We start from the raw sequence: 16,122 nt of genomic DNA on the forward strand, positions 1-16,122 counted from the left end.
CTAGTCTTCCTTTTCACATTATGGCCGCCGTCGGCTTTTTCAGGCGTTTCAAACCGGCGGCGAGCACGTTGCAACGGTGTTATTTTTTCCATTTTGTTGCCAGCGCTCACAGTGTTTTCTCTTGGCTCCGCTGAGCCCCGCTGTTCTTCCGGCCTCCTGCCCTCCTCTCCAGGTACTGTCTTCTGTTTCTCCTTACCTCTCTCTCCAGGTGTCCCACGCAGCTCTCCCTTTCTGGCGACACTCCGTTCGCCCTGCTTCCGTCTCTTACCTACCTCTCTGGGCTTCCTTGCCCGCTCGATTCCTTTCCGCTCCTTGCTGCTTTGCCTAGGACATTGCATTCTGTTAACCTTCAGACTTGTATTCGGTTTACCTTGAGATATACTCTTTCATCTTCCCTACACCTTGTTGGAAGTTCCTCTTTTCCAGACCTGCCACATATCGGTTCATCAGAGGATCCATTGCGCCAGACCTTTGGAAGGCGCTTCAGGGTTTTTTGACTAAGCAGCTTTTTCCCCTTCGGGCGGCTATGGATCCGGGGCCTCTGGTTTCCAGATATTTCCGGTAACCATTGTGGCGTCGTTCCGCGGTCGGCCATATCTCGACAAAAAAAAATCTTCAGCCCGAGAAAGAAAGAAGTCACCTAAGACCGAATCCTCCGGGGAGGATGGGTGTGAGGGGTCAGAATCAGACATTGTGGTAGATATAACTTACAATACATTATCAAGCCACATACTTCAGCAGTAAGCTCTGGCCCAGGGAAATCCATGAGAGAGATGACTGCTTGCTCTGGTTAGATCCAACAACTTTCTTTTGTGGCAGATCATGGCAAAGTGAAAGGGAAATGCACCACGCAATCCACTGTCACAAAAGGATCTAGTGCACTCTATTCTGGTCTGCCAGCTACAGTATACCACAATGAAAGCAAAGGAATCCAGCATATAGAGAGAGAGAGATATGAGGTACTCTGGGATGTCTTGCTATACCCACAAAGGGACTTCCTTCAGAATGTAACCCAGATCATGGTCAGATACCTGAACCATGCAATGGATGACAGGGAAGACCACAGGAAACAAATGGCACACCAGGAGATCCCTGAAGAAAGACAGGCCCTGGGCGAGCAGAAAAAAAGGTACATTAATAGTTAACAACAGAGCAAATTTAGCCAAATAAGACAAGGAAGATGCCTATCTTCGGCAAAGAACGGCTCCGGTAAGCATAGATGAATGGTTAAAAAAACATTTAAAAATGCAATCCACTACATATTGTAATTACTCTTGGGATCTCTTTCTTCCCAGAACCTGTACTCAGGCAAAACATGAGACATCCCGTGATAAACGGTGATGGCCATATGAAGGTTGCGTCTAGCCCACAGGAGCTTACCACCTCCCTCCCAAGTTTCCATTAAAACTGGAGGACCAAAGAGGGACAATGCTAATGCTTTGGTGAGTTAATGAACTTGCACTTTGATTACTTCAGGACTTTCTCTACTTTTGATGCGATTTCCAAAACTTGATTGAAAGAATAATTAATCTAGTTTTTTGTCTCGAAAGGTTCCTCTGAGCAGCTTAAAGTGCCTAAATAAAAATTTCGAAAGAATGTCTTCAGGTTCAGCAATAATCCAGCAGCTGAGTCAGCTCAGAAGAGTGAGATTCGGCACCTTGGTGTCGCTACCTATTAGCGAGCATTTATGGGATTACTGGTTGGGCCGTATTTATCAGGCTCTTACAATTTCCTCCTAGCCCATTCTATCAAAAAAGGTACAACTTTTAAAAAAGCACTTTACAGTGTCCTGTCAATAACTGTACTATTTTTCCAAGGCAATTATCTCTCTGGCACAGAGCTATTGATTTACCATGCACCCCATAATGATACAAGAGGGTGCTAGAAGTCTTGTAGGTACCATATCACGGGCATAGGGTACAATATATTCTTTAAGAGCCACACCCTGCTTCCCATGTCCTGTACCAACCAGATCTAGTCTATCCCCATCTGCAAGGAGCCATTTATTCTCTTTTTTTGCTTACTAGCATTTACATTTTGAGGCTGTAAGTAATTGCAGTCAACACTTTAGCCTCTTATTTAGATCGGCTTAAAATGCAGCCTCTGACCCCCTCTGCTCATCATTCCAAGTCGGATTTAAATTAAAACTATAATTTAAGGGTAAGAGTACAAGGGGACACTGTATCACTGGGGAACCCCTATTGGAGTCCTGGGGTTTGCTTTTGATTTAGTTTAATTTATTCAGTTGACGTGGCTCAGAGCTGTAACTCCCAGAAACCAGTGGACAGATCCAAAAGGATCGGAGCTGTGACACTGTCACCTGCCTGCTTGAGGTCATCAAGTACACTGACCAAGATGAACTCTGAACTCTAAAACCTGCTGTCCTTATTATGCCAGCAGCCTCTGTGAATTCCTGCAACTGATTCGCTATCACTTGCTTCAAAGTTTTGGGTAAGTAGGAGAAACAAGATATGGGCACAAGTTGCTCAATTCAGATGGTGAAGGGGTTTTTCTTATGAGCAAGGGTGCCAGTGTAGCCACCTTTAAATCAGATGGTACTTGAACGAAGGCAACAGAGGTGTTAACTAGTCGGCAGAGATCAGCAGAGATGGGTTCATGTATACATTGTATGAGCTTTATTGAACACGGGACAAAAGGAGAGCATGGAGATCTGAATTGTGAATCAAAACTATCTCCCAGGGATAAAAGGAAAGAAGGCAGAGAGCTGTACATGATCATTGATCAAAGTATGGGACAAGGGAAAGTAACCTACTAGAAATAGGAGGTGCTTCCTATGAAAATATAACGGGCTTTAATGAAGAAGAAATCAACCAGAGAGTTGCAAAGAGAATGGAATGGAATGGTATCATCAGATTTCAAATGACTCGGGAGAGGCAAATTCCTGAACATTTTTAAAATATTTATTTTGTTGAATTGGAGGCCTGATCAATTTTGGATGAGAAATACAGCCGTTTGCCATTGTGAATGGCATATTTGTAGCTATGAAGATTTGCAATGTAGACTACTTAAGTACATGTTGATGTTTTTAGGAATAATGTGTGCTGCGATGCACTGTGAACCACTTAAAATGATTACAGGACAGTCCATTTCACTAGAGCGATAGCATTAATTGCTGATGTTAGTTTAGAATTCATGGTGGACAGGAAACAGTCGGGGGTCAGAGGCTGCATTTTAAGCCGATCTAAATAAGAGGCTAAAGTGTTGACTGCAATTACTTCCAAAGAGCAGGATAATATCTTAGAGCGAGGAGCAGTAGGATGTAGACCATAAGGTTTGAGTAGAAAGTCAAAAGAGATGCTGTAATGACCAGACCATCCAGAAGATTTGAGCATTTTTATAGGGACTTTAGGATTTGAAGGAGAAAAGACAGGATTAAGAATATGACTACTGGTACAGGTTATTTGCTGGGCTATCGGGAGTTCATCCCAGAGAAATCAACTTCTGTAGTACAACGTTAGAAGGTTGTTCAAGGCCACGACTGCAATAACCTTAAACTAAGAGAATAGGATATTTTATTACTACTTTAGTTTTGAGATCTAAAATTTGGCCAGGAAAGGATGATAAGCATTTTGGAAGTTGATAATGCACAAGAAGGGTTAGTTTAGTAGGATCTGGTATGTTACAGGTCAGTAATAAAGCTTCAAAGGTGTTCAGAGTAGGCAACTCCAAGCATTAGGTGAGAATTACCTTGTAGATGATGGTTGCTACTCCACAACCAAATGAAGAGCAATTCACAACATATTTTAAAGAGTGGAGGTAACCAGGTTTCATATAGTGAAGTGAGTAGTCTCATTAAGCCAGAACTTACTCAGCCATAGAAGGGCCAGATAGAGGTCTCAAATTAGATCAAAGATGTTATGGGCATTTTTCAAGGAAGAGCAATCATCATTTAGCACCATAAACAAAGGTGAGGGTAAATCAGAATAGAACAGGTCACTACAAACAATGACAAGGGGCAGTGAATTGTAGAGATGTTCAGCTTTGAGCGTTTTCATAATACTGATGTTGGTTTAAAGCTAGAAGACATTACAGTGTGACATTAAAGTCTGCCATTCACATTTAAACAGGCGAGGCTTGCAGGGGGGACTGTACCTGTCAATTCAGTTCACGGTGAATTAAAGGGACCCTCCACTCATCCAACGTTCAGCCAATTACCAGGTCCTTTGAAGGCTCCCCTGCAGCACCACGCTCAAGGCCTCTCAGCCTCAGTGCCACATGCACCAGTCTACCATTTCTTTCGTCGCTGACCTCCAGCAAGGACGCCAGGAGCAGGGCTCTTCACTCTCACCGTGCACAGCACCCAGATTGCGCAAAAGGTTGTTTAAGCAAACTCTCCCACGAATTGGAGATTTCAGAAGTAGAGATGCCACTTGTTAGAACCAGCAAGTCTAAAGTTGGCAGATGAAGATAAGGAACAAGTTACTTACCTGTAACTGTTGTTCTCCAGTATGGGTCTGGCATGGATTCACATGCTCATGAATATTCCCCGTCGTCAGGCTGGGAATCCTCGGTAAAGAAAAAAACAGTTTCAGTTTCGTTTCTGACTGTCTTTCTACTACTATCCAATCACTGGTCTCTGGGTCATACTGCCCCCAGCCAATGACTGCCCTCTATCTAAGCCCCTCCTCTGGCAGCCATCTTCAGATTTGGTAGCACGTAAAGTGGCAGTAGGACTAAGAGAAGAGCCGCAGAGGGGTTGGATGGAGGGTTCGCATGTGAATCCATGCCAGACCCATGCTGGGGAACAACAGTTACAGATAAGTAACTTGTTCCTTCTTCAGCATGGGGTCTGGCATGGATTCACATGCTCATGAATACAAGAATATATAGCAGTACACACATTCACAACCACGGGAGGTGGCAAGGCTCAACATTAAGCATTTCAACAACTCAACATTAAGCATCTCTTACCTCCTCACCAGGCTCACCTTCAAGCGAACAGGTTGCACATCACTGCCTGGTCGACTCTGGACTCCTCCCTGGAATCCCGGTCGACGCAGTAGAATCTTGTGAAGGTGTGTGTCGACCTCCACGTAGCAGCTCTGCAGATGTCCAGCAGGGGAACACCAGACAGGAACGCCGTAGTCGCAGCGATAGCTCTGGTCGAATGGGCTCTCAGACGGCCGGGCAACGGTCGGTTTGCCAACCGGTAACAGTGCATGATGCAGCCGGAGAGCCATCTGGAAATGGAAGCCTTCGAGAGGGCCTTCCTTTGGTTCAAAGGTCCAAAGTTCACAAACAGCTGTGATGTCTTCCAAAAACTCTTTGTGCGGTCCGCGTAGAACTTCAGCGCTCTAGCCGCATCCAGCAAGCGCAAAGTCCTCTCGGCCGGCGACAAAGGAGACGGGAAGAAAATAGGTAATACCAAGGGCTCGTTGAGATGGAAGTCCGACGGCACCTTGGGCATGAAGGAGGGGTGCGTCCTCAGCACGGCCCTCGTCTCGTGGAATGTAAGATATGGAGGTTTACAGGAGAGGACCTGGATCTCTCCCACTCGTTGTGCGGAGGTGATGGCCACAAGAAACGCTGTTTTCCACGATAGGAACTTCAAGAGTGCCGAATGCAGAGGCTCGAATGGTGGGCCCATGAGCCTGGTCAGCACCACGTTGAGCTCCCAAGCCGGGGCCGGAGCCTTCACCGCCGGGAACGAGCGGAACAGTCCCTTCATAAACTCCTTCACCAGGCGGTGACACCACAGCGACGACCGCCCCGGAGTTCTGGTGTAGCTGGGGAGATAGCCGCCAGATGGATCTTGATGGAGGCATGTACCAGCCCCGCCTTGGCCAGCGACAGAAAGTATGGCAGCACTTGAGGGGCCGTAATCCATAGAGGGTTGATCTTTTGTGCATGGCACCAGACAGAGAACCTCTTCCATTTATGCCCATAGCACTTGAGAGTCGAGGACGCCCTGGCCTTTGCAAGGACCTCCTTGCCGTCCGCCGGGATATCTTAGCCTCTGAACTCTAGTGCTGCAGGAGACAGGCCTCCAGGTTCAGCGATCCCCGTTCGTGATGTAGGATGGCGCCTCCTTCCATGGATAGAAGATCCCTGTCCGTCGACAGTTTGACTGGGGGGGGGCGCTGACAAGTCCAGAAGGTCTGGGAACCATTTCTGCCTCAGCCACGCTGGTGCGACGAGGATCATCCTACACTGGGACCGTATGAGTTGACTGATGGGTCGTAGAAGCAACGGCAATGGTGGGAAGGCATACAGGAACAGGCCGTCCCAGGGGAAGAAGAATGCATCGCCCATGCTCCCCGGCTGAGGAAACCTGCTGACGAACCTCCGGCACTTGGTGTTCGTCGCCGTCGCAAAGAGATCTGGGGATTGCCCCATTGTCAGAATGGCTGATCCACTTGATCGTGCCGGAGTTCCCACTCGTGGCACGAGCGCAGCCCCCTGCTGCGTCAGTCGGCCACAGTGTTCTTTACTCCTGCCAGGTGGAAGGGTACCAGGAACATCCCGTGGGCAACGACCCAGTGCCACAGATCCTGCGCTTCCTTGGATAGGGCTGGGGATCTGGTGCCCCCTTGCGTCCGGATGTAGAACATCGTGGTGGTGTTGTCGGTGAAGACGCTCACCACCTTGCCCTTGAGGGACGGGAGGAACGACCTGAGGGCCCAGAACACGACTCGGAGCTCCAGGACGTTGATGTGTAGTGACCTCTCCTCCGGGAGCCAAAGGCCTCTTGCGTGGAGATCTCCTGTGTGCGCTCCCCATCCTTTCAGGGAGGGGCCGTCATCACAGTTTCCTGATGTGTCGGGTCTGGAAGTCCATACTCGCTGCTAGATGCGCGCGGTCACCCCACCACCGGATCTCTTGGTGGAACGTCTTGTTGAGGGAGATCTTGTCTTCGAAACTGCCCGCTGCTTGCATCCAAAGGGTGTCGAGGAACTCCTGCAGTGGTCGCATCCGCAACCTGCATAGGCGCACAAGGTAGATGCGCGATGACATCATGCCGAGTAGGGACTTGATGGATCTCACCCTGGCCATGTCCATGGTCAACAGTCGTTGTACCTTGACGAGGATGGCCTGCGTCCTTTCCTCCGACGGGGAAGCTAATCGCGCCACTGTGTCGAGTCGGGCTCCCAGGAACAGGGCGTCTTGCGACGGTACCAAGTGGGATTTCGCAAAGTTGATCGAGAATCCCAGATCTGTGAGCAGTCGGACTGTGGTCTTCACCGTGTGATCAACGGCGAGTTCTCTTGACTTTGCTTGGATGAGCCAATCGTCCAGGTAGGGGTATATGTGGATCCCCTGCAGGTGCAGCCGTGCCACCACCGGTACCAGGCACTTGGTGAAGACCCTCGGCGCCAACTTCCAACTGAAGGGTAGGGCCTTGAACTTGTAGTGTTGCCCTTGGACTACGAATCGTAGGAACTTTCAATGTCCTTTGTGTATAGGGATGTGGAAGTAGGCATCCTCCAAGTCCAGCAACGACAGGAAGTCGCCCTCCTCCAGCTGTCCCAACACGTGCTGAAGGGTGATCATCCGGAACTTCTGGGACTTGATGTATTTGTTGAGGCAGCGAAGGTCCAGGATGGGTCGCCAACCGCCGGTCTTCTTTCGGACAAGGAAGTACTGCGAGTATACTGCGGAACCCCAGTGCCTCTTCGGGACGAGTTCTATTGCGCCCTTTTTTAGCATTGCTCGTACCTCCAGAAGTAGTTGCTGTGGCACGTAGTTTTCCTTCCTGGTCAAGGGTGGTAGACGGGGACACTTTCTTTGGAATTCCAGAGTGTTCCCGTTGGCCAGAGCATCCAGCACCCAATCGTCAGTGGTGATGGACTCTCACACACTGACGAAATTCACCAGCAGGCCTCCCACCGGGGTGCTCGGGTGGGGGCCCGACATCACGGCTGGTTCAATCTTGCTTCGCTGAGGCCTTGCCGCTTTGGCCTCCTTGGCCTTGCTGCGGCCTCTGTAGGACTCCTGTGATGATGAGCGGGCCGCTTGGCGGTACGACGCGGAACCGCCACCAAATCCTTTGGTGGCACCTTGAGACCTGCCTCCGGGGGTCCGAAAGGACGGCCGTCGTTGATGGAGAGAACCCAAGGCCCGGGCCGTCTCGGTGTCTGCCTTGATGGCCTGCAGTGACTCATCTACTGCCTTGCCGAACAGGTTGTTCCCGTCGAAGGGCATGTCCAGTACCCTGGTCTGAACGTCCTGATGGAAGTCGGTGGCCTGGAGCCACCCACGCCGGTGGAGGCAAACGCTGTTTCCCGTCTGGCGAAAACATGTGTCGGCGATGTCCGTGGCCACCGTGATGGCGTGGTCCAACACCACGTCGTCTTCCTGTAGTATTTCAAGGGCCTCTGCCCTCTTGTCGTCTGGCAGGAAATCTAGAAGGGGAGCGATCTTGAACCACAGCTCCCTGTCTTACCATACCGCGATCTCGAGGGCGGTGGCCGCCTTGATGATCGTCGCCGCCGACGAGATGACTCGTCGTCCCATGGCGTCCAGCTTCTTCCCCTCGCCGTCCGGTGGGGAAGTGGAAGTGGATGCCGTCGCCCCCGCCGATTTCTTCTTGGCCGCCGGGGAGACCACTGAATCCGGGGACGGCTGAGCTCCGAGGCACATTGGGGCGGAATCTGGGACCCGGTACTTCTGGATAGCCATCAAGATCACTCTTGTGTTGTCCTGTGGCATAGGCATTGGTTGCGACGGGAGCGATGGCTGGGGCGTGGGATCCTCTGTCTCCTCCACGGCCCGCAGCTCCCTGTCGGCTCCACCGTTGCTCTCTACGTCCGCCTCGTCGGGATCCCTCCCGTAGGACCGGACTTCCTCAAACTTCTTGTCCAGGATCTTTTTGACGCCAGTCAGCTCATCTTCAGAGGTGGTATCTGTGTCCGTTATGGCTACCGTGCCCCCCTCTTTCTCGTCCCAGGGTTTTACGGGGGTCTTCTCGATAGGTTGAAAAGATGATTCCTTCTAGGGTGGCAGGGAAACTCTAGGCGCCAGAAGTCGATTCCACTGGGGAAGCCTCTACAGGCTTCACCACCATGGCCGACACGACTCTTTCAATCGAGGCCTTCACCCGGTGAATCAGGGCCTTCACGACCTTGGCCGCGTCTGGGGCCTTCACCTTAGGGGGAGGGTCACCGCCTCACCCCCACTGCCTCCCCTGGTTTTCTCCATCGGGATCGACCGGGGCTTCTCCCGTAGCTTACCCAGGTTCTCTGACTTTCTTTTCCCCAGAGCCAGAGCGTTAGCTCGTGGTTGATGGCGTGGGGGACATTGCGTCCTGCCTTGCAGCCGAGGAGCCCGAACCAACGGCGCTCCTGGTGCCCGCGGACTAGCAGTGCTTTGCCTTTTGTTGGACCCCCGTCGCCGGAGCACCCTCAAAGGTATTAGAAGACCGCTCGGACTACTTCTCACGTTCTTCTGGGCTCTTCCCTTCCAGCCTGTTAGTGAGTGGAGTCTGACGGTCCTTCAATGTCCGGGCAGACATTTTCTTACAGAACGCGCAGTCCTCCTCCACGTGAGACTTGTCGTTATGAAGACAGTAGAGGCACCGGGAGTGCTCATCCTCCTTAAAGACGTTCTGCAATCCACATCCAGGGCAGTTCCCAAACAGCTTGGACTCAGTAGGCGTTGTGTCTCCTTTGTCCTGGACCATGTCCACGCGGGGTAGGCCTCAAAGATCTTCTGGAATCCTCCAAGTAGAGAAACTCAATGAAAATTCGCCCTTGAGGGGTGTAAAAAAATTCCGAAATGGGTCCCCGTTGATCGGAAGAAGAATAGGTGGATCTTGAGGCTCAAATTGACCGAAAAATAAGAGAAAACTCTTAGGAAAAAGGCAAAACGCAGTAAAAGCTCGAGAGCTAAAGCACGAGGACTCCCAACACTTGAACGTGCGGTAAAAATCTGAAGATGGCTGCCAGAGGAGGGGCTTAGGTAGAGGGCCGTCATTGGCTGGGGGCAGTATGACCCAAAGACCAGTGATTGGTTAGTAGAAGTAGGAAGACAGTTCAGAAACAAAACTGAAACTGTTTTTTTCTTTACTGAGGATTCCCAGCCTGAGGACAGGGAATATTCATGAGCATGTGAATCCATGCCAAACCCCATGCTGGAGAAGCATACCATCGCTCCAAGCCTCAGGAAAGTATAATAGGAGTGAGTACCACGCCAGTTAAAGTGGCTGGAATATTTTGGAAATTAAACTCTTAATTACAGTACTGTTCAAAGGTTTCAGCTCAAACACGCAATAGGCCTCTGGGATGACCACCCCAGTGAAAGGTGTTTGCCAGTAATTTATTGGTCTCGAAGGTGACCCCAGACCCCCTGCAAAAGAATGAACACAAGAATGCCTATCCACAGGATTATAACTGGATTTATGAAAGCAAAGGGTGCTGCAGTACTGTTGGGATGTACTGTGGGCCGTCCATTTTTCCCCTTGGAAATGCACCTCTGCTGCTAATCTTACCAAATTTCTTGAAAAGCGCCCTGCTATTTTTGCACCTGTGCACTGCCACTTTCCCAAGCTGGAAGACCTCACTCCAGGAAGTAGGAAAGCAGGTTTATAAGCTCTACCGGGCAGCCCTTGCGGCAAAGCCCGCTGCTGCAAAGGATGCTGCAGTACTGTTGGGCTGGTGGCACTACAGACCGTGTAAGGTAACTCACATAAGAGTGTTTTGCTAATTGACACTGCCGCCCCCCTAGCAAATGTTACTTTATTGCCCATGTAGCGTGGGTACGTTTTTTAAGAGTGGACTCCATTAGTGAATGACACAGGGGGGAGTGCTAGATAATTTAATATGGGCTCACCCGAAGGAACTGCCTTTAGCGAGTAGCCATAGAGCTGTTGGGCTAATCCCTGCCCACGCTAACCTTATAAGCAGCTTTTCTCTCTGCAATGGCTGGGATCTTAAATACAGAGCAATCGAAAAGCTAACAGTGCTCTCACACATAGGCTGCCCCATTAACTGCTGCCAACCGGGACTTGTGGTTGAGGACGAGAACGAGGAAAAGGGGATTTATAATTGTGGTGGTGTTGGGCAGTACAGCTTCTAAATCCTTTTTCCCTACTGCTGTAAGCTACGGGGGCAGTGGAGCTTGCAGAAGCTTCCGGGATACACCATATCATCCTGACTGGAAACACTGCAGAGGATCCTCTGTTACAACGGTAACAGTTATCCATCTACTATCCCAAATGATCGCTTGGGTGAACTCAGGAGCTCAGAGCCCAAGTACCTTGCTTATTTGATCTGGCTAGGGTAGGGGGGCCTCGGAATAAGCACGCTCCTTGAGCTGTCGAGCGTGCCTCCCCTGCCTCCTTGAGGACTGTACTCCGATCTTGGGTCAACTGGGAAACCCTATAGAGGGGATTTCTCTGTGACCAGCTAGGCTCACAGCTTGTATTTATTGTGTAATAAGATGTCTATTTGATGCGTTGGACATCACGCCGAGCAAAGCTGAACTGAATCCTGAGGCACTGCAGGGCTTATACATACATTTTAACAGCCTTTTTGCTGAGGTTTTTTTTATCGTGGTTTACATTTTATTGGTTCTTACTGTGTCACACTATATCATACTGTAAACCGTATTAAGAATTGCATTGTATGACTGGTGCATTTTTGTGAATTTCTTTTACTTTTTATAATATTTTATAGTATTTTAATAGATATTTTATAGTAGTTATATTATTTTTATGCATCCACAACGATGAAAAGGAAAGCAGCACAGCCCATCTCTCCGAGTTAAGGGATCAAGAAGGTCTATAAACTGTTTGAACCCATCCTCATAGTAGAAACTGAGGATTTATTATAGAGTCTCGGAGGCCCGAAGTGCAAAAAACATGATGTGCTGGCCCCCATGAAAGCCATGGGTGTCTGGGATTGACGGCTGAAATCCTCTCTGCAAGTGTAATTCCTGTCACAACTGTCCACGACTAGGAGGGATGAGAAATGCAAGAACCCCATGGGCACATTTGAGATAGGGAAATACGTGGGGCAAGAAGGACGGAATTATGCTCTACAACCAGAGATGAGTAGGTCCAACAGGGTTCAGATCATTGAACAACATCCCAAGGGAGGTGATCTAATAGCTTTGGGTAGTCTTCCATGTACATCTAAGGAACTTGACACCCCCAAATAGTTGGTGGTGGATGCTCAATCCACGGCACTGGAAAAACCTGCTCTAATAGCGGTACCCATATCTAATTGATACCAAGTGCTGAGTGACATGGAATTCCAGGATGGTGGTGGAAGAGAGGAAGTGGCCCCAGTCAGACCTATTAAAAAGGAAACGGGACCTAATAAACAATCTACCCGCCCTTTGACAGGTCGGACTGGAAGTAAGGGGATTAGTAGAGGCACACAAACAGGCACAGTGAACGGAAGAAGACCTAGAGAGAAGGAGAATGTAGAGGATACCCTGGGGAAATTGAGGGATGACTCTGCACACTGACAATGTTATGTGGCGCACTGGAGAAAGTGATCAGGATAAAAATCGATGAGTTTGGAATTGAATTGAAAGGCATCAAGGAATAATTGGTTCCTACCTCCATTTCTTGGCAGAAAGCCAGAATAATACCAATATATAAAAAGGAGGAAGGGAGGACCAAGCCAATTTTAGGCCCATATCCCTTTTAGATGTGGTAAGGAAGATTTTCACTAGAATTATTTATGAACGTCTTCAGGCATGGGTGGTCCAGGAGGGCCTTATTGACTACTTACAGGCAGGATTCTGTGCTAAGTTAAATACCACAGACCAGGTGTTCCGCCTGAGCCTGATCACACAGAAATACACAACCCTGAGGAGCATGAATCTGTATTCAGTGTTCGTGGACCTCAGGACCGCGTTTGACTGCGTTCCACGGGATAAGCTATGGTAATTCATGGCCAAAAGAGGGATACCGGAAAGCCTCCTCCAGATCATAGCACATTTGTCCTCAAATAACAAAGCAAGGGTACGCTGGGGTTAGGTGGTGAACTAACTGAACCCTTCACGGTAACAAGAGGAGTGAGGCAGGGGTGTGTCCCCACTTTCATTTCTCCTATACATTGATGTAGTTGTATGCCTTGTTAGGCAAAGCAGCCTTGATCAGCCTAAACTAAGGTTGGAATCTATTCCCATACTCCTTTTTGCAGACAATGCTGTCTTTTTATCCACATCTGTCTAAGGTTTGAAAGTCACCCTGGGAGCCTTTGTTAAAAAGTGTACTGATCTACATATGGAGGTTAATATTGTGAAAACCAAGGTTATGATCTTCTTGCCAAAATTTAAAAAATGTCCAAAAATCAACTCCACATCAATGGTGCCCCTTGGGAGCAAGTACGTAGCTTGGACTATCTTGGTGTAAGATTGCAGGATAGGGGCAGCTGGACCCCACGGTTATCTAAATCATGTGAGCTTTTGGACAAATATAGTGGCGCAGTCTGGAGATTTTTTCTAGCACATGGATGGGGGGCTTTTTCACCCGCCCTGACCATATATACTGCCAAGCGGAGGCTGCAGCACTGTATGGAGGCGAGATCTGGGGCCATGCCCCAGGTAAAAGCTGGAAGACGTGGTAGAGAGAGGTTTCTTTAAGCGGTTGCTCAGCCTACCACCCCCATGTCTGGGCACACCAATAGAACTTGGGCTCAATGCAATAGGTGCTGACATTGCCCTTAGGCCTGTCCTGTATTGGATTAAGGCATGGACCACTCCAGAGCTCATGGTGTACTGCAATACTATTTCACATCTGCTGGATTCAGAGGGTGGCCGTTCCTTGCCCTGGTTTGTATATGTTAAAGTGTACCGGACTAGCCTTCATTTGGAATCCTATTGGACAAACCCATTAGACATACCATTAGGTACCGCTAAAAGTTGAAAGAGTATGTTGAGGGAGACCTCCACAGTAGATATGATTAATGCCTGTGGTAACCTGGTTACTGGAGATTATAATTTCGAATGCAAATTGTGCCTGTGGTTTGAAAACTATCTGGGCGTGGTTAGAACCCCTATGCTAGATATCTGTACATGATGTTTAGGTTGGGCCAACTTAACCTGGCCTACCGTAAAAGCAAATGGGAAGTAGAGAGAAATGACAACTGGCAGGCCTGTGGCCAAGCCAAAGAGACCCTATGCCATGTCCTGTTTTTTTGTGAGAAGTATGGTGGTTTGAGGAATAAATACCTAAAAACACTTATGGTATTAGTAGAACAGGGGATGCTCTATCATTATTTCCCTATTCCCAGAATATCAACATTGTATACTTTGTGGCGTCTTACCTCTCCCAGGCATGGCGGTTGAGGTCAAGGGCTCTGAATAGTAATGGGCCCAGGCTATGAAATATTGTTAATCCAAGGATGGCTTAATTGGCCACATCCTTACCATGACCTGGCTTACGGTCCATTCATAGGCCCATTGTATTTGGGTGGTAACATATCTGACGCTGACCAAAGTCATATTGGGACAAGAAATAGGCCCGGTCACCCAAAAGAAAGTGGCCCACCCATCGCCTCAAAAAAGTGGCCCACCCCTCGCCTCACGACCCTTAACTTCTGATGACGTCACTGAAGCTATGTGATTTGACCCCACCCCAAAGTGACATCCCGGGAAACGATGAAACACGAACTTTCACCCCTTTACAAAACAGGAAATGGCATCAAATAGCATTGTGCCTAAGGACACTAAATTACTGTGAATTCAAGCAGACGTCCAAGGCCAAATGATAATATGTTATTGTATTGCACTTACGTTTAAGCACTTTTTTTATAGAACAAATATGCATAAAATATCACCCAACCTTTGTTGGTACTCATTTATCGACCTAAGAAGGATGAAAGGCTTTTTGAAAAAAAAAAAAGGAAATGTGAAAGAAAATATATTTTTTTTCACTTTTTTTTCCCCAAACCGGTCCAGGCATGGCCAGAAACCGGCCCCACTCCTCAGGGACGATTTCGGCCTGGCCACGGGCCGAAAGGCCAATCCGACCCTGACGCTGACTTTAAGAAAGCACACTCACTGACGCTGACTTTAAGAAAGAAAACATCACTCATTCACCAGGGATTTAAAAGATGTGTGATTCTTGGATGGGGGCAACCAAATTCGGTAGAGGGAAGCCCAAAACTAATAAAGAACCTCAACTTATCATTAACAGAAGCCATAACCACTGGAAAATGTGTCTGGTGATATGGAATAGACTGCTCAGTGAAGTGCCTCCTTTGCATGATCAATTTGCATTGGGATCGATTTCCATTGTAATATCAAATCAATCCAAAAACAAAAAGTGCAGAATGGCAGGCAGCGCAAAAATTACCGCATCAGATACATACTCTGTAACGACCAAAAACTGAGCTCAAACTTACTATAAAAAGGCTGACATGCCAAAATATTAAATTAGGAAAGGGAAGGGAAGGGAAGGAAAAAGGGAAAAAAGGAAAGGAAGGGAAAAAGGGAAAAAAGGAAAAAAGGAAAGGAAAGGAAAAAACGAAAGAAGGAAAGGAAAGGAAAAAGCACAGGAAAGGAAAGGATAATAGGAAGAGGGAAGGGGAGTGAAAAGAGAAGGGCACACAGAGACGAGATGGGGAAGGCGAGTAGGATAAAAAAGAAAGAAGCCGAACGGAAGGAGGGGTTTAGCTTTATGCACAGCTAGAAGTCTGGAATGTTCAAGAGTGGGGTTTCAAATTCCTGAACAGTCATACTATGGCTTCCTTTATGCCATGCTGTTGCCGCCTCATTGATGCTCCCACTCCGTCTCCTTTTCCCCATTCCTCCCTCCCTCCGCTCTACTTTGAGATGGCCTACCAAACACATTGCAAAATTCAATATGACACAGACATTGATTCGGGTTGTTTTATATACTGCGATATTCTCATGGTTGACTACTATGCGTCTTGCAAACTACTTCATGTTGTCATGGGTAGAGCAAACGCTCTGGGTATTTGAAGGGAAAATGTGTGCATGAATCTGTAGCTACTTCTGTCATGTGGTGACTGCAAATGCTGCAATAGGGCACAAGAATATTTCATGCATAAACACGGGTATATGAATGCAGATGTACATTCGCAGGCAAAGACTCGCAGCTTGTTGGTGAAGAAGTTTCAATTGTTTGCTGAAAAGGGCAATTAAGGAGTCTATGTCTGCAAGGCTATAGCTTGAGGGGCAGCGCAC

At 48.3% G+C, this 16,122-nt stretch overlaps 1 protein-coding gene across 2 annotated transcripts in view; it reads right to left on the reverse strand.

Annotated features, from left to right (window-relative positions):
• The window catches only part of ACSS2 (acyl-CoA synthetase short chain family member 2), a 948,517-nt gene that overhangs the window by 601,225 nt on the left and 331,170 nt on the right, over positions 1-16,122 (reverse strand). The gene's annotated exons all lie outside the window — the stretch shown is intronic.

Source organism: Ambystoma mexicanum, chromosome 3p (genome assembly GCF_040938575.1).
Source record: "Ambystoma mexicanum isolate Mex_15411 chromosome 3p, UKY_AmexF1_1, whole genome shotgun sequence".
Lineage (NCBI taxonomy): Eukaryota > Metazoa > Chordata > Amphibia > Caudata > Ambystomatidae > Ambystoma > Ambystoma mexicanum.